Here is a 19,058-nt window from a genome sequence, read left to right as displayed (position 1 = left end):
GGAGAAGTATAAGGTCTATGTCTAGATTCTTTCTTTCTTTCTTTCTTTAGGTCGATCCTTCCTTCCTTCCTTCCTTTCTACCTTCCTTCCTTCCTTCCACATATGGTTGTCCAGTTGATTCAGTACCATTTGTTGAAAAAAACCATCCTTTTTCCATTATTGTCCTTGCTCCTTTGTCAGAGATCACTTGATGACTGTATTTGTATAAATCTGTTTCTGGGTTCTTATATTAGTTTGTTAGAGCTTTCTAACAAAGAATCACTGACTGGGTGGCCTAGCCAATGGAAATTTATTTTCTCAAAGTTCTTGGAGGCTAGCAGTCTGATACCAAGGTGTCGGCAGGGTTAGTTTCTTATGAGGATTCTCTCCTTGGCTCATAAATGACTGTTTTTTTCTTGGTGTCTTTACATGCTCTTCCCTCTAACTGTTCATATTCAAACACAGGTAGTTTGAGATTAATAGAAAGTGGTAATTTGGAGTCAAATACAGCAGAGAACTAGGGGAGGTAAGTACTGGGAGACCAGTGAGTCTAGTTAGGAGGATATACGTGCTGTCTGTAGAGTCATTTTCTTGAGAGGTTGGAATGGTTGGCAAAGAATCTGATTGCAGGTGATTCAGAAGCATGAGGTAGACATTGTTGTTATTTCCATTTTATAGATATGGATACTGAGGCACAAAAAGAAAGGTCAAGAATAGGCCCAAAGTCATACATCTAGTAAGTGGTAAAACTGGGATTTGAATTCAGGCAGTCTTAACTCCAGAACCTATGCTTTGTAGTCACTGTTTGCTACAGAGAAGTAGTTGAGACCAAAATATGCCTTGAGAAACTCTCCAGGGTACAAATTAAATATGATAGAAATAAAGGAACCACTGAAGATGATTGAACTGAAGTGTGGATAAGGAGCTACTTCATGGCAGGGACCACTTAGTCCCATGGTGGATAGGCGGGTGTGATGTAGGGTGGACAATTAATCTTCAGTCTGATATTTCATATTACCTGGAATGTCTTGTCCCCATCCAAGAGTGAATGGTAATGATGTGACTTCAATTAACAACAGGGTAAGTTTTGGACATAGATGCCCTAGAAGAAGTTGAGTGAAGAGAGATGTGGAGTTAGATTTTGGACGAGTTGATTGAGATATAATTAAGTAGAAAGGTGTTGTCCCATCCCCCTCACCTCTCTACTCCTGAAGTGGTAGGCTAGTAGATTTGAAGGGACTGATAGGGAGTTATAGTTAAAGAGCGCACTTGAAAACAGGAATTATTCAGTGATGGGAGCATAGGTAAGGGACATCTTTTGTCCTTAGTTTTCAAAGGAAGAAAAGCTCTTATCTAACTTTCTTTTCACTTTTAATATCCAAGGAATTCAAAATTCATGGTTTCAAGCTTTCTTTTGAGGCATATTAAATGAATGAATGAAATATGATACAAAAGACCTGTGATGTAAGTATACATGTTTGTGGAAGTTACAGTCTTCAGGAAAAGGTTTGGTATTACAAGTTACTGAATATTTTTTAGTTGAAACAGGTAAAAATAATGGAGTAAATACAGGTAAAGATTACCCACTGTTGTTGTTATGAGTTTTCTTTCAACATCTGTACATCCTTAAAATCCATTTTTAGATTCCTGTTATCCTTATAGTTTCTCAGGAATAGATGACTTACGATCTCTCACTGTCCCTATGTACTCCTCTCCCTCTATGTCATTTTTAGGAAGTGACGAAGTTGACGAAAATAAGAAAGCATTGAAGGTGCTGAGTGATAAACCGGATGGACAGTGTCATTATTAAAACCTGTTCATCTTTCCCTTCTCTATTCCTTGCTCACCCCATACTCCACCACCCTTCCTTCCTTCAATAAAAACTTAAACCCCAAACCTTCGAAGAGCATCAAGTAGAGACTATAAAGCCTTTTGTAGAAACCTGCCACACACAGTTATGTTAAGTTTTTTGAATGTCATTCAGCTTGAACAGTAATGTCAGTCATTGTCATTTTTATTTCAGTCATTGTGTTGACATTTTTCTTTTGGGGTCTCCTGTTTCTGGTTAGTGCTGTGATGTTGATTGTCTAACACTACTGGAGGAAGAGGTTTTGATTTGGAATGTTGAGTTGTTTTTTTTTTTTTTGTCCTTCAGTAAACTGTGGTTACATGAGGTTCTACAAATTTTTTTTTCTTCAAAAACCAAAATTGAAGGTTTCTGTTAATTACTGGGCAGAGTTGCTGTTTTTACATTAGGTTTAAATTGTTTGTGTTGAGATTTCTTCAGCTGTTTCTATCATGTTATCATGCAATATTTGAATTAAAATTTAAAGAATATTTCTGTAACAACTTTTATAAGAAGTGATCATATAAAACGTGTGAAATTTAATTAGACTGTTTTACAAGAGTTTAGACAGTATTTTAAAAATATAATTTAACTTATTTCGTGGTTCTTAGAAAAGTCTGGAAACTAAGCTTATGGGATATAATTTTTTTTTTAGCAACATTGTTTGCAGAAATTATTTCTTTACCAGATATGATCAGCTGTTTTGGGAGACAAATACCTTTTTCTTTATCAGCCAAGATTTAAAGTCACCTTTTTAAACTCATAACATTAAAAAAATATTTAAACTGTTTAATTCTTTAGTTAAGATCATTTGTTTATTTATTTTTTAAAGATTTTATTTATTTACCTGAGAGAGAGAGAGAGAAAGCAAGCACGCACGCATGTGCACAGGCAGGGAGGGGCAGAGGGAGAGGGAGAAGCAGACTCCCCACTGAGCAGGACCCTGAGTTCATAACCTGAGCTGAAGGCAGACGCTTAACCGACTGAACTACCCAGATGCCCCTCTTTAGTTAAGATTTTTTGAAGATAAACTTTATTTTAGAGTAATTTTAGATTTATAAAAAAAAATCACAAAGGTACTAGAGAGTTTCTGTGTACTCCTCACCCAGTTTTCCCCCTTTTGTTAACCTCTTACCTACCGTGGTACATGTGTCACAACTAATGAACCAGCTAGCATGTCACTATTAGCCAAACTCCACAGCTTATTTGGATTTCATTAGTTTTTCCCTAATGTCCCTTTTCTGCCCCAGGATCCCTGCAGGATAGCATATTACATTTAGTCATCATCTTTTTAAGCAGAATTTTCTGGTCTCTGACAGTTTCACAGACTTTTTCTTTGTTTTTGATGACCTTAGCAGTTTTGAGGAGCGCTGATCAGGTATTTTGTAGTGTGTTTCTCAATTTAGATTTGTCTGGTGTTTTTCTCATGGTTAGACTGGGTTATGAATTTTGGGGAGGATAAAGTATCCATGCTAACTAACATGACTTATCGCTAGTGATGGTAACCTGGTGGTGGTAATATTTTCTAGGTTTCTACACTTTATATAAAGTTATTTTTTCCCACCTTTCCATGTTGTGCTCTCTGAAAGCAAATCACCAAACTCAGCCCCACACTTAGGGGGGTTACTGGTGTGTTATTACTTCTAGGCCCTCTCAGTGGATAGAGCCAGGAAATTATTACTAAATTACTGTATCACTAACCTAGCTAAATATAAATATATATGTAACTAACCCATGTATACATACATACATACATATAATTATTTCTGTATCTAACAGTATCTATTTTAAGCTGAACATGAGTTCATACTGCTGTCTCCAAATCTAATCTACTGCCACATGGTTCATTCTAGCCTTCCCCCACTGCTTATCTGTAGCCTCCGTCTCCATTGGTGAGAAACCTGGCTCCTGCCATTCGCCATCCATTTACGTTTGTTCATTCTCAGTATATCTGTATAGCTTTTAAAGAATTGTCATAACTCTGTAAGTTTGCAAACCAAACTGTTCTCATACTTTTTAAGTTGCCAGTTCACTCTTTGAAATAATAATAATGATAATTATTATTACTATATACCATGTGCAAAGTGTTGGTAAGACCAAAATTGGTAGTAAATTAATCCGTGGTGTAATGTAGGAACTGTAATTGTCCCTTTTTTACAGATGAGAAGAGAGGGGCACGAAGAGCTCTGTAGTCCAAGAGTCCTCAGCTTGTAAATGGCAGAGCAGCAGTCTGCCTGTGGGGTCCCTGCATTTGGCTACACTGCCAAAAGTAGGTGTGTGAACATGGAGCTATACATCTGTCATGTTTGTTTCTAATTTTTAAAAAAGTATTATTTTTTGCCAGGGAGGGGCAGAAGTGATTCAGTGATAATCAGAAAAATCCCAAGTCTCCCCCTGAACAAGAGAAGGGACAGTGGTTAGAAAAGAGTACATTTCCTTAAAAAGGCCACTATGGAGAAATGGATCTTATACTTAAGAGATAAGGTAGTTTGTTTTCTTCTGGTTTTTGAGGAGATGGTGCTTGTGAGGAAAGTAGTTGATGCTTTTGAAAATGTTCTGGAATTAACAGCTTTTCCCCCCCAAACCACCCCACCACAATTGCCAGAAGATTATTTTTTCCTTCTGGTAGAAGCATGTGGTTCTCACCCTCTTCACATATGTCTCTTGCACAGAGGGGAGAGGAGTGGGTCAGGATTGCAGTTAGCAAAGGCGTTTAGCTGGCTGCTGATCAAGAACCAAATCAGTTGAAGGGATTTCTTTATTAACATGCCAGAAACATCTCATCTATTCTGTTTCACCAGCGCCTGTTTAGCACTTGGTTTCATTGGTCAGCTTATATAGAAAAGCTTAGTTATTCTGGAGCATTGTTTTCAAACACTGCCGTCCCCTTCTCCCCAGCATCTGACTTAAATTTTAACAGCTTTATTGAGAGATAATTCACATACCATACAATTCACCCATTTAAAGTATACAATTCAATAAGTTATACAACCAGTCTGATTTAAATGTGAGTCTTAAAATCAGAGACAAGATAGTGATAGATGGAATTTACTCTTCCAAATGTTGATTTATAATTTATTTATATATATTTTTTCTTTTTTTACAATCAGCACAGAGTCTCTGTCCCCCCGTCAGTGAGTTCATTATCTCTGTATAATTCTGTTTTTCTGTTCACTGCTATTACTGCAAACCATAGGTGACTGTTTCTGCCTAACATTATTAACTTGTAAAGATTGGAGATACATTAAAACCATTAGAAACTATCAGAATGTGGTTTAATTCTCATTGAAATAATGCACACAATTGCCTTGTTTTCACTATAATTCCGTTTTCCCTTCTCTTCTTTACTATCTCTTTTTTTCCCACTTGGTTTTAAGGGCATTTAGTCTCATAAACCTGTTTCAACTAAGTCATAATTGAGTTGAAACTAGGTTGTATTTATTGCTTGTCTACCAATAAGTGCAAAAGAAAAAGCTCTTTTTTGTGTGTGCCAATAAGTCCCATTTCTTTAGTGTGGAGCATGTTAAATTTCTCCTGTTGCCTAAGCAAAGTCAGATCAGTTAGTGTAGAAAATGTAACTTTAATCATTAATTTTGATGCATCTTCAGTTGGGCCACATGATTCTTAAATGATGGCCATACATTTGGAACTGTTTGAGAACCATAACTCTAAAAAAGCACCTCACATCCTGGAGGACTTGGGACTTTACCAAGTACAGGCTGTCATTTGACAGAAAAGAAAATCTGATTGTGAACCATACCCAAGTTAGAGGCCATTGCACTTGGCTTATGGGATTGCACATAGCCTCTTGAACTTCTTAGTTCTTCCAAAATCTGTTGGCGACAGTAGTCATGATTCTTTATGAATTTAGGTCTTGATTTTGGATAAATAAATTACCATTATTTAATGAATTACCACTTACATAATATTTGGTATCAGATACGTTGTTTTGGTGTTGGTATTCTTATCAACACCAATATAATAGAGTCTCCCCACTGATTCTGTACCCAGTTCAGTCCATCCTCTGTGCTGATCTGGTCCCCATTGTCAAGGCGTGAGAATAATGATGGAGACACATTAAGGTTGGTTCTGCTCCTGGCTCCCTTGTTACTTGGATAAGTGACTGTGGTTTGGTTACTTAACCACTCAGGGCTATAGTTTTCTTCTTCTCATCCAAGGAATTTAGCCTGGGTCTTTTACTCCCACAGTGTGCTCTTTGATGAATTTCTTTATAACCTAGGTAAATCTGTATGTCAGGATTCAGTTTCTGCTTTTCCTAAGGGGAAGAAAACACATATAATCATTTGTTGGGTCTCTCTGCTGGTGGCTTCAGGCAGGTAGCAGAAATTAGTTATATGTAATAGACATTGAGAAGGTGGAAAAAATCTTTAAAATTGTTGCAGTGGCAGTTTGGTATCTGCCAAGTAGATACTGCTCAGTCTGATGGCCAAATAGGAATTTATCGTCTTGACCTAGATTGCTGCATTTGAATTTAAGCTCTCCTGGTTTTTAGCTTTGTGACCTTGAGCACCTTTAAATTTAACTTCTCTTATACCTCAGTTTCATTTTTAATGGGGGAATGATTAATACTACTTATCTCAAAAGGTTGTTGTGAGGTTTAAATAATAAAGCATTTAAATCTTAGTATAGTACCCTGCACGTACTAAGTACTTCGTGTTTACTGTAACTGCGATAGTATTTGTTCCTGTTTTTTTTTTCTTTACGTAAGCTCTGCGCCCAACATGGGGCTTGAACTCACAACCCCGGGATCAAGAGTTGCATGCTCTACCGACTGAGCCAGCCAGGTGCCCCAGTTTGTTCCTGTTCTTTATTGTTACCTAAGTTTGAGCCTGTATTCATTCATTTATTTTATGCTTTTTTTGTAATACCAACCCAACTCAATCATATTTCCTCTACCACATCATCCACATTTTTGTTTTCCCTCTTGCATAGCACCAGTCAATCTGGTATTTTCTTGTTTTTGTGTCCTCCAACTGGAATGTAAGCTTTTTTTTTTTTTTTAATTTTATTTATTTATCTGACAGACACAGCAAGAGAGGGAACTCAAGCAGGGGGAGTGGGAGAGGGAGAAGCAGGCTTCCCGCTGAGCAGGGAGCCCCATGCGGTGCTCGATCCCAGGACCCTGGGATCATGACCTGAGCCAAAGGCAGACGCTTAACAACTGAGCCACCTAGGCGCCCCTGGAATCTAAGCTTTATAGGATCACGGAGCTTCTCCATACTATTCATTGTTATATCTCTAGCTTCTAGCATAGTGCCTGGAACAGTGTAGTTGCTCAGTAAATATTTTGGAGGAAGCCATTAATTGCTACATTTAGTTGTTCAGTGTCTATATCCAAGGGAAGATGGCATTGACTTTGCAGCCAGGTATGGTGGACATTTTGGCCTTCTCAGGAGCTATTTTGTGGTCTTTTTTCGAGGTCTCTGACCTGCTGGCTATTAGTAGATTTTGCCTCTGGAAGTATGTTCTCCTCTGACTTGATTCTTCTTATTTTGTTTGGTACATTAGCGCAGAGTTTGTTTTCTGGAACATTAGATGCTTAAAATGATACTTAATTAAAAGATTAAAGGATTCTGTGATCAAACGAGTTTGGGAACTGATACTATTCCCTTCCTCCATTTGGAGATTTGCATTATATAATAGCATAGTGAAGACTCTGAGAAGTCCTGTAGTAGATGTACTTTTTAACTTTGATTTATTTTCCTAAATTAGTTGATCATGAACTTAACAAATTTATTTATTTATTCTTTTACCTAATGACTATAATATCCCAGTTCCACAGAATGCAGTTTGGGAAATGCAGGGCTAGCCTACTGCTAAAAGCCTGGTTTACCCTTACTAGTTCCTTTCCATGTAAAATTATAATTTCAGGAAAATTAAAATTAAAATGAAATAGTGTGAAAGGACTTTGAGAACTCTCTAGAGTGCCATAAGGGATTACTTGTCAGTCATTTAAACCTACTCCTTTTAGCCACCATGTAAATGTGGTAGCAGATATCCTTGGAATCTGAAGACATTCCATTTACCTTTCTGCAGACTTCACATTTTTTCAGTGCTAATAATCCCACTTCTTCTTACCCATAGAATTACTTTTTCAACTCTGGAAGACTTCTGTGCTCATGTGTAGAACAGTATCTCTATCACACTGGATGAATGATGAAGCCCCTGCTAGATCAAAGTTCCCTAGTTCTGTCTACTTTGTCACAGTCTCACCAGTCTCACCTGGTCTTCCAGGAGAATGGACTTTCAGAATTCTAATATTGTAGTTTTACCATGTAACAAAGACATGAAGTGTAAGCTAATAATAGCTTTGTGTTCCAACACCTAGTACCACACCTGGCATGTAATTGGCTCCCAATAAGTACTTAATAACCAAAAAAGACACTGAAATCATGCACCATTCTCTTTTACATAGTGAAATGGAGTTAAGAGAGGGAATGTAATTTGGTGTATTCAATCTGGATTGTGCACTGTAACTGTGTGGTATCATTTTTAAATAGGAAAAATGCAGGCAAAACATCTGTATTATGCCAGCAGTAAGGGAGTCAGATTTACTGGCTGTCTGTCTGTACTTGGCTTTTAAATTAGATCTCAAATAACAGCTTTAACTAAAAATAGAGGTCGTGAAGACTTCCTTCTTGGATGTGAATGTCCATTTTCTAGTACTCAGGAAATTCACTCTCAAAGGCATGAAATTATATAGAGTATACCTTACTTTTAAAAAATTACTGTTTAATTATCGTCCTGTATTTAAGATGACATTGGGTTGTGTCCATTTATCTACAACTTTAAGTAAAACGGTATAATGACAAAAATTTTTGGTTCTTTTAAACACATTTAATTATTTCTAAAAGGTTTACTTAATGCCTATGTACATTATATGGTGTGGATATATTTCATTTGAATGAAAAAATAATATAAAAGAGCAATGCTAGAACATTAGTAACAATAACTATGATATATATGTTCCTTTAATGTCATTATACCACATAGCCCTTATGTATTTTTTTTTTAAGATTTAGAGAGAGAGCAGGTGTTGCTTGCGCAAGGCAGGGAGACAAAGGGAGAGAGAGGGAAAGAAGCAGATTCCCCACTGAGCACGGAGCCTGGCAGGGGGCTCAATCTCATGACCCTGAAATCACGACCTGAGCGGAAATCAAGAGTCGGATGCTCAGATGACTAAGTCACCCAGGCACTCCAGCCTTCATGTATTTCAAATGGCTATTTCCTATATTTTGGTTTAATTGCTAGGTAAGAAAGTTTCACTTTTGAGAAGTTAGAAAGCTTTTCAAAAGTTAGAAAAATGTTTTTATATTTCATATTATTAAAAGTACTAAGTTATGATCTTCAACCAAAGACCTTTTTTTTTTTTAAAGACTTTATTCATTTGAGAGAGAGGGGGAGAGAGATCATGAGCAGGGGGAGGGGCAGGAGGAGAGGGAGAAACAGACTCCCTGCTGAGCAGGGAACGCGAGGCTATGCGATGCAGGGCTGGATCCCAGGACCCTGGGATCATGACCTGAGCTGAAGGCAGATGCTTAACTGACTGAGCTACCCAGGCACTCCCCAACCAAAGACCTTTTAAAAGATAATCCTTTAAATACCATATTTTTAGGGGCGCCTGGGTGGCTCAGTCAGTTATGTGTCTCACTCTTGATCTTGGCTTAGGTCCTTTTTTTTTTTAAGACTTTATTTGAAAAAGAAGAAGAACATAGCTGGGGGAGAGGCAGAGGGAAAAAGAGAAGCAGACTCCTTGCTGAGCTGGAAGCCTGACGCAGGGCTTGATCCAGGAACCCTGTGGTCATGACCTGGGCCTAAGGCAGATGCTTAACTGACATGACAGAGCCACCCAGGCACCCGTCAGCTCAGGTCTTGATCTCAGGGTGGTGAGTTCAAGCCCTGCATTGGGCTCCATGCTGGGCATGGAGCCTACTTAAGAAAAAGAAAAATATATATCATTTTTATTATAAGTAAATTAATGTTTGTCTCTTGAAGATAAATTCTGTTTTTCTTCATACACTTGTGTGTTTGTTCTAAAATCATGTAATAAGATTCTTGGCTGTTAGAGTTTAATGACTATAATGGTTTCAGTAGAATTTGTTATTGTAATGTATGGGCACAGAACCAAAATTTATGTAGATAACAAAGCTTTAAAAAAATTCTAAGATATTTTTCAATATTACCAGTTGCTTTGTTGTGATTATATTACTCTAAATTATTAAAGTTGGGCACAGGTTGTTGCATGAATAGAGGGAACTCAGAATTCTTGGTTCTGGCTATTTGTGGTGTATCATGCCCATCCATCTGGGATTGTTCTGACTCTTTTACTTAAATAATGCAATTGGCCTGTTCCTGAACTAGAAATCAGCCTTATTGTTAAAAGACAGATTAGTAGGCCTTCTTCCACTATTCTAAATTACTGTCCTCCCACCCAGACCTAGGTGTAATTGAAACCAAAGAGATTTGCCAAAGTTATCTCTCTGATATAATCAGAAAAACATAAAGAATGTTGGACATAAACCTATGCAGCATTTTGTGTTTCAGTGCATGGGGAGGTTTTCAAAGTACCGTTAGCAGTAGAAATGCCTCTCTGCTATTTTCAGTGCATTGTTGGAACTAGCACTTGGAAACTATCTGCTTATGCACTGTCGACCCTCTTAAAGCTATTCCTTCCCTTAACCACACTGTCTTTATCCTTAGTGCCTGTGAATTAGAGGTTTGTCTTTACATTTATTATAGTACTTGGTAAACAGGCATTTATATAGACTCTAACATAACCACCAATTGCGTGGTGGAATCTGGATAATTATTCTTAGTCTGTCTCTGTCCATAGTGTTAAATTGCTCTGTCTTCTTTAGTTTTTACCTCTGAGTTTATTGCAGTATCTACTTTTTCTTCTGATTTCTGCTCTTCACACTAAATTTTTCTGGATAAATCCACAGATTGGCTCAGTGTTTATACTGAAGCATTGAATCCAGTTTCAAGTGAATCTTCATTGAGGCTTTGCAGTATTGCTCATCTTTGATTCCCTTTCATATTTCCATCCAGTACCTATTTTCAAGCCAAATTTCATTTACTCAAGACTCTGCATTTGGTTTTTAAAAATTAAACATACATTCAATTAATTGTACATGTATGGAACACTTAATGTGCAAAAGCACTAGTCTGCTATGTCTTGGGTATAAAAATATGAATAAGACATTCTGGGAACTCACAGTCTTAACAGGGAGACAGACATACAAATAAGCATAACAACTGTGATTTTACTTTAGAAGTATATTTTAAGTTCTCTGATGTGGTATGAATACAGATTCTGCCTGAGAATGCCAAGAAAAGTTGCAATGTGGGGGGGAAAAGTGACCTTGAAGTTTTCCTTTTTCTTTTTAAAAATTACTTTATGGAGGTATAATTGACATACAGTAAACTGCACATTTAAATTGTATGATTTAAATTTTTACATATGTATATACCTGTGAAGCCATCACCTCAGTCAAAATAATAAATATATGCGTAATCCTCAAAAGTTTCTTCATGCCCCCAAATAATCTTTTTTGTCCCTAACTAGTCTCCAGGGAACCACTGATTTGCTTTTTGTCAGTTTAGATTCTAAATTACTGTCCTAATTACTGTGCATTTTCTAGAATTTTATATGCATAGAATCATAAGGTATGTATTCTTCTGTTTGGCTTCTTTTAATTATTGTGAGATTTGTCCTTGATGTTGCATGTATCAGTAGTTTTTTACTTTTTATTGCTGAGTATTGTTCCTTTGTAGGGGTATAACACAGTTTGTTTATTCACTCATGACTCCTATTCATGGTATTTTTGTTGTGTTTAAGAAATAATTTGCCAAACTCAAGGTCACTGCGGTTATCTCTTATGATTTCTTCCCAAAATATACTTTTAAATAGTTTTTCCAGCTTTGCTGATGTATAGTTTACAAACCCTGAAAATTACCCAGGACTGTATTAATACAGTCTGATTTATACAGTTGTGATTCTCAGAAAACAAGAAAGAACAAAAAATAAAAAGATTAAGCATTCACCCCAAAGAATCAGAAAAAGGGCAGAGTAAACTCATAGGCACTGGAAGAAATGTACATAAAAAGGAGGGACAGGAATTAAATAGGAAGAAAAAATTTTTATTTTTAAAGATTTTATTTTATTTATTTATTTGACAGAGACAGTGAGAGAGGGAACACAAGCAGGGGGAGTGGGAGAGGGAGAAGCAGGCCTCCTGTGGAGCAGGGAGCCCGATGTGGGGCTCGATCCCGGGACCGTGGGATCATGACCTGAGCCGAAGGCAGACGCTTAACGACTGAGCCACCAGGCGCCCCGGAAGGAAAAAATTTTAAAATCTGATTAATAAAACCTAAAGCTTTATATTTGAAAAGATAATGTGAGAAAGATAAGTTTCTAACAAGATCACATAAGACATAAAAAAAGAAGGTGTAAATAGTTTTTATTAATTATTATTAGGAACAAAGAGAGGGCATGCCTACTAATATAGCAAATATTTAAAAACTCATAAGGGAATGTTATGAGCAATTTATGCTAATAAAAGTGAAGTCTTAGATGCAGGGATTGTAAAGTCAAGTCAGGGTCTAGGCTGGAGACTGTTGTTAGTGTTGCAGAGAAGAGGTGATGGTGGCCAGAACTCCAGGGCATGAGGAGTGGAAACAGAAATAAAAGGACATTTATAATTCTGTGAATGGAGAGGTGGGGAATGGCAGGGAAGGGTTAAAGTGTTAGGTTGAGGTATATTGCGGGGCAAATGGGATTGTCTAGTTGTGGGTCTTGAGCTTATAGGAGAAGTCTGAGTAAAGGATCTGCTTATTTTGCCACAGGATTGGTTTGTTTTTTTGTTTTTTTTTTAAGATTTTATTTATTTGAGAGAGAGAGAGAGCACAAACAGGAGGAGCAGCAGAGGGAGAGGTTAGAAGCAGGCTTCCCGCCAAGCAGGGAGCCCAATGCGGGGCTCGATCCCAGGACCCTGGAATCATGACCTGAGCTGAAGGCAGACATGACTGAGCCACCCAGGTGCCCCTGGGATTGGGTTCTTGTTTTTAAATTCACCTGCTTGTTTTTCTTCTTATGAGCATGCCTTTAAGTGTTCCCAGAAATATAAAATACCTTTTTTAAAAATCAGATTAAACCCTTCCCCATATAAATATTATTTACCGAGCTAGATCTTAGATATGAGAACAAAGAGCCTCCTTAGAGAGCAGTCTCTTGTAATAAACACTACAACGTATGCTTGTAACAGGAGCCCTTAACTTCTTGGCACAGTTCCTGTGTAAGTATTCAGATTTCTCTGAGTGGTGTGGCTACGACTTAGATTTTGATTCTCCAGGAGTCACTGCCAGGCTTATCTGACCCGCTCCTAGGGAGCTAGGGCAGGCTTTACTAGAATATAGCTTTTTTGTCTTAGCTTTCATTTAATTAATGAAGTTCCTAAAACAGTTTTTATTTATTTATTTATTTTAAAGATTTTATTTATTTATTTATTTGACAGAGAGAGACACAGTGAGAGAAGGAACACAAGCAGGGGGAGTTGGGGGGAGGGAGAAGCAGGCTTCCCGCCGAGCAGGGAGCCTGATGCAGGGCTCGATCCCAGGACCCTGGGACCATGACCTGAGCCGAAGGCAGACGCTTAATGACTGAGCCACCCAGGCGCCCCTCTAAAAATGATCCACTTTCACTTGTCAGTGAGGTGCTGAATGTAAACTTTTATTTCCTCCTTCTGGTCCTAAGCAAAACTTTCAGCCACCCAAAGATGGAAGCAAGATGATTCCTGTGTCCTTTTTTGTTGTATTAGAAGAGAATGTGGCAGGTACGGAAAGTGGCCTTTCCTTTTATGCTTTCATTCCTTGATTGGGTCTAAAGCTGCTGTTTTAGCATAATCCCAGCCTGACCTGCACGGAGCTGGCTGTTACTAAAACCTTTACCTTGTCAGTATTTACTGCCTGTCACAAGTGTTTACTCCTCTTGCTGACTTCTGTTGACCTATAGAGTGCAACTATAAACTTGAACAGGTGAATAGTATGCTTTTTTGCTACACAATGCAACAGGAGTTTTCAAAGTTAAGACTGTTCTCTAGTTTTAATAGATTCGTTTGAAATTTGGTGTGAACATACAGACAAGTATGATTATATTTGTGATGTTGATGTTTCCCACAGTGATTAGTATTGTTGTAATTTCAGTTATTCTTATTTATTTATTTATTTTAAGATTTTTATTTATTTATTTTGACAGAGAGAGAGACAGCGAGAGAGGGAACCAAGCAGGGGGAGGGGGAGAGGGAAAAGCAGGCTTCCCGCCGAGCAGGGAGCCCGATGCGGGGCTCGATCCCAGGACTCTGGGATCATGACCTGAGCCAGAGGCAGACGCTTAACGACTGAGCCACCCAGGTACCCCACAGTTATTCTTTTAAATATCACTCAGGGGACTTAAACCATGGTCCAGTAAATTTTTTTGACCAAATATCAGCCAGGTCACCTTCTTTTCATCTATTTCAAATTTAATTGTTTTTAACTTATTTTTTTGAATAGGAAATGTATGTGCTTACATGGTTCAAAAATCAAAATACTATTTTTAAAAAGTGTACTCTGAGGAGTCTTGGTCCTGCCTATCCTCATCTACTCCTCCTCTCTAGCCCATTACATGTCCTTATTTTTACTAATTTCTGTTTATTCTTCCAGACTTTTTGCAAATAGCTAATTTAAATACTTATTTTTATTTCCTCCTCCTTTTAGTCAAAAGATAACATACTACTGTTCTTCACCTTGTTTTCTTTTTCAGGTTTATACCTTGGAGCTCTCTCTCCATATCTGTACATAAAGATTTTCCTTTTTTTTTTTTTAAATTGGGTAGTATTCAGTTGTGTGTAGATGCCATAGTTTATTCAACCCATTCTCTGTTGCCAGTTACTTGAATGTGTTCAGTCTTTGGCTATTACAATTTCATAGTCAATAACCTTATTTATGTGTTATTTTTTATGTTTGTGGTGTCTTGTTTATTAGGGTCCTAGAAAATGTGTTGGCTAAGTGAAAGAGTAAAGGCATCTATAATTTTGAAAGGTATTTTTATATTTCCTTCATATAAATGTACATTTTTCCACCAGCAATGTATAAATGTCCTTGGAGCATCCATTTCCCTACAGCTTGACTAGAGAGTAGTTGGATTTCCATCAGATTTTGCCCATCGGATAAGAAATACTATCTCGGTGTATTTTTTGGTTTGCATTTCTGTTCTCATGAGTTTGGTTAAGCATCTTATCTGTATATTTAAGGACCATTTGTATTTCTTTTTTCATGTAGTTTGTCTACTTTTCTATCAGATTGTCTTCTCTGTTTTTAGAAATTCTTTATATGGGTCTATTTCTGTACTTTCTGTTTTGTCCCATTGGTTTCTCTATTTGCCACTTACACTCTGTTTTACCTTTTGAGGCTTTATAAGAAACTTTAGTATCTGTTAGAGCTGTTGTCTCATTGTTCGTTTTCAGTTTTCATGGTAATTATTGCTTGTTTATTGTTTAGAATCAGCCTGTCTAGTTCCTGGAGGAAAAACAAGTTGGCATTTTTATTGGATTTATGTAAATTATAAATTACCTTAAGAGTTGACACATTTGTGATGTTTACTCCATCTCCAAGAATATGATTATAGCTTTTTCTTCATTCAATTCTACTTTCATTTTTTAAAGAATGATTCTTTTTATTTTATTATTTTTTAAAGATTTTATTTATTTGAGAGAGCACAAGCAGAGGGAGTGGCAAAGGGAGAGGGAGAAGCAGACTCCCCGCTGAGCAGGGAGCCCGATGTGGGGCTCAATCCCTGGGATCCTGACCTGAGCTGAAGGCACACGCTTAACTGACTGAGCCATTCAGGCACCCCTCTACTTTCATTTTTAAAGGTTTTTAAAGTTTTCTTCATAAGCTTGCACATTTCTGGTCAAATGAAAGTATACAAATACTTTACGGTTTTGGTGCTATTGGAAATGAGGCCTTTTCTTCCTTTAAATCTTCTGTTGTTGTTTACATATATACATATTGGCTATTGATTTCTGTATGTTCATTTTATAGCCTACCATCTTACTGACTTCTCTTAGATTTGTGTTCAGAATTTTAAATATTGTTTTAAAGCCCATTTGAAAGAGGTGATCTGTGTTAAATAGCTTGCTTTTTTTGTGGGGGTTGAGGGGGATGCTAAAATCTTGGTTGAGAGTCCTTATTACACTATACATTTTTCCTGGTATAGATATGTAGTATAATGAACCCTAGCAAGTTGAAAAAGAATAATATATTTGATTTGAAATTTGAAGGTTTTTATTTGGTGAATGTATTAAGGGTGATACAAAGTCCAAACATTTACTGGTATGTGATGTAATTTAGTTAAGTCAAATAACTGAGTTGGTACATGTGTTTTTGAATAATTTAGTAATATTTTTTATAGTACAATAGTATTTTTATAATATATCTCATAGAAGCTTCATTGGGTATAATCAAGTTATTTTTTTTCTTTATACAAATATTAAGTATAAGGAATCTGTAAGACTTCACTAGTTTGTTTCTTGGCAGGTTTATACTGTGGCTGACCAAGACTTTGCATTAGTGTAGGCCCTACTTGAAGAGTTTTCTGGTCTTTTCATATTTTAGAAATAAAGATCTACTTCCCTCAAAAAGTAGGAATGGTTTCTTATAAGAAGTGAAGAGAGGGCACTGTTTGGGGATAGTATTTTTGCTGAAATTGTTTTATGAAAAGTGCTTTACTCTGATCTTTTAAAAATTTGGGGTTTGAAGCTAAAGCATGTTGTCTTGAGTGAAATAATATTCCCGGAGTTCAGAAACATAAACTGAATTGTCTTTTATTTTATCCAGGGGGGCTGTCAGTATAAAAATATTTATATTTCCCTTCCTTGCTTTTCTGATATTTTAATAGTAAGTATACATATATTCTACACAGTAAACATAATATCCATCATTCTGAACTTTTTAAAAGGCTCTAATCTTTTTTTTTTTTTTAAAGATTTTATTTATTTATTTGATAGAGTGAGAGAGCACAAGCAGGGGGAACAGTAGAGGGAGAGGGAGAAGCAGGCTCCCCGCCAAGCAGGGAGCCCGATGCGGGGCTCGATCCCAGGACCCTGGGATCATGACCTGAGCCGAAGGCAGACGCTTAACCATCTGAGCCACCCAGGCGCCCCAAAGGCTCTAGTCTTATGGATACTAAATTTTTCGGGTTTTACATAGAGCATATAAGGAAATATTTTGAAGAGTAATTGAGATCTCAGTCCTTTTTTCTCTTATCTTTTTTAAGATAAATGGGGAAGGAATTATTTGATCAAGTGTTTTACTTTATAATAGTGTGCTTGGGTTTCTGATTCTTTGATGGGTGTGAGAAAAGTAAGAAAATTGAAAATTGGAGTAAGTATAGAATGCCATCATAGATTTTATTTTATTTTTTTTAAAACTTTTTTTTTTTTTTAAGATTTTATTTATTTATTTGAAAGAGAGAGAAACAGCATGAGAGGGGAGAGGGCCAGAGGGAGAAGCAGGCTCCCCGCTGAGCCAGGAGCCCAATGTGGGACTCGATCCCAGGATTCCGGGATCATGACCCAAGCTGAAGGCAGTTGCTTAACCAACTGAGCTACCCAGGCACCCTTATTTTATTTTTTTTAAAGATTTTATTTATTTATTTGACAGAGAGACAGTGAGAGCAGGAACACAAGCAAGGGGGAGTGGGAGAGGGAGAAGCAGGCTTCCTGCTGAGCAGGGAGCCCCATGCAGGGCCCGATCCCAGGACCCTGGGATCACAACCTGAGCGGAAGGCAGACTCTTAACGACTGAGCCACCCAGGCGCCCCGCCACAGTAGATTTTAGTAAAAAGAGTTAATTCACAGTAAAATCTGATGGCACTTAATAGTGAGAAAAGAAGCTGATTGTGTAGTCTAGCCAAGTTGAATTATATAATTTCTCTTTTGTATAAGAGGATAGTTTCAGAGGCATTACATTTTCCTTTTTTAGATATAACATAGTTAATGAAAATCTGATGGCTGACTGTATGTATTGATTGACAAAGTGAACAAAAGCCAGTATTGTCAGATATGGAAAAAGCTACTTGCCTTATTAAAGCCACTGTGAGTTAAAAATGTGTGTGTGTGTTGTTTGGTTAAATCTCTTTTATATACTTGTTTTACATTTGTCAACAGCAGGCTATCAAGTTTCTACTCTTAATCTCTGTGGAATTTTTTACACGTTGAGACCCTTGCGGATGAGATGAGTTAATTGCACATTATGATATTAGTGCTTCGTTATGAGTTGGTGTTATTTCTTGAATGGAAACAATGGCATCGATTTTTTTTTTTTTTTTTGACTGGATATTAGAATGGTAGAAAGTTGTTTAATTTCATGAGTGTCTGAACTACTAGTATTTGCTCTTACTGCTAACTCAACTGATAGATTCTAATTGCTATGACAGTGGAATCATTCCTTTTATTTTTGCTTCAGATTATTAAGAGGAAATAGAAATCTTTAGTATTTTTGTATGTGTTTGTACTTCAGAGGCACAAATCTTGATCAAAAAGCATATATTCTATGTGTAATATCAGATCACAATTGGGCATCAGAGAATCCTTCCCTGACTTCCTTTTGCCTAAAGATCTTACAGTTTTTCGTACAGCGCAGTATTAAGTTTCCAGCCCTGTATTTGTTTTTCTTCTACATTTGACCGTCTTCCCCCAAGAGCTCATTATAAAGAACATCTTGCACAGCTCCTTGCACTCAGTATTTGTTAAGTGAAGCAATTGGTGACTTTGTAAGCATTCTCTAATGTTTTCCTCAAAAATGAAATCTAGGCACAAGTGAAATTCACAATTAAATCTTTTAATTTTGTACATGGCAATTGAAAGTGTATATGGTGTCTGCATAATGAATATTCACTTCCAAAGAATTGTTTTTGAATAACATTCCTGATTATAGGTAACTTGGAATCAAGACAGTCTGGGTTTAAATTTGTTAATTTCTTGGAGTGCCAGTTATGTATTCTGTAAAATAGATGTAATAATAATGGCCTACCTTGTAGGGTCATTGTGGAGTAAATAAGCTTTACACATAAAGCTTCTGGCAGAATGCCTTTCACATAGTAAGTGCTTGGGAAGAGGCAGTTCTTTTGTGTTTACTGCTCGTGTGGTATCATCAGCATTATCATTTTGGTTCA

At 37.0% G+C, this 19,058-nt stretch overlaps 1 protein-coding gene and 1 non-coding gene across 6 annotated transcripts in view; one reads left to right on the top strand and one right to left on the bottom strand.

The window, feature by feature from the left end:
- MAP4K3 (mitogen-activated protein kinase kinase kinase kinase 3) overlaps window positions 1-19,058 on the top strand; it is a 181,095-nt gene that overhangs the window by 17,516 nt on the left and 144,521 nt on the right. The window lies entirely within an intron of this gene.
- Window positions 4,910-4,977, bottom strand: LOC118525500 (small nucleolar RNA SNORD43). Its single transcript, XR_004912179.1, has one exon. It is a non-coding gene; the product is annotated as a small nucleolar RNA SNORD43 (small nucleolar RNA).

Source organism: Halichoerus grypus, chromosome 10 (assembly GCF_964656455.1).
Source record: "Halichoerus grypus chromosome 10, mHalGry1.hap1.1, whole genome shotgun sequence".
In the NCBI taxonomy this organism is placed as follows: domain Eukaryota; kingdom Metazoa; phylum Chordata; class Mammalia; order Carnivora; family Phocidae; genus Halichoerus; species Halichoerus grypus.
The sequence above is the reverse complement of the archived record's forward strand: the minus strand, read 5'-3'. Positions and strand labels throughout refer to the sequence as shown.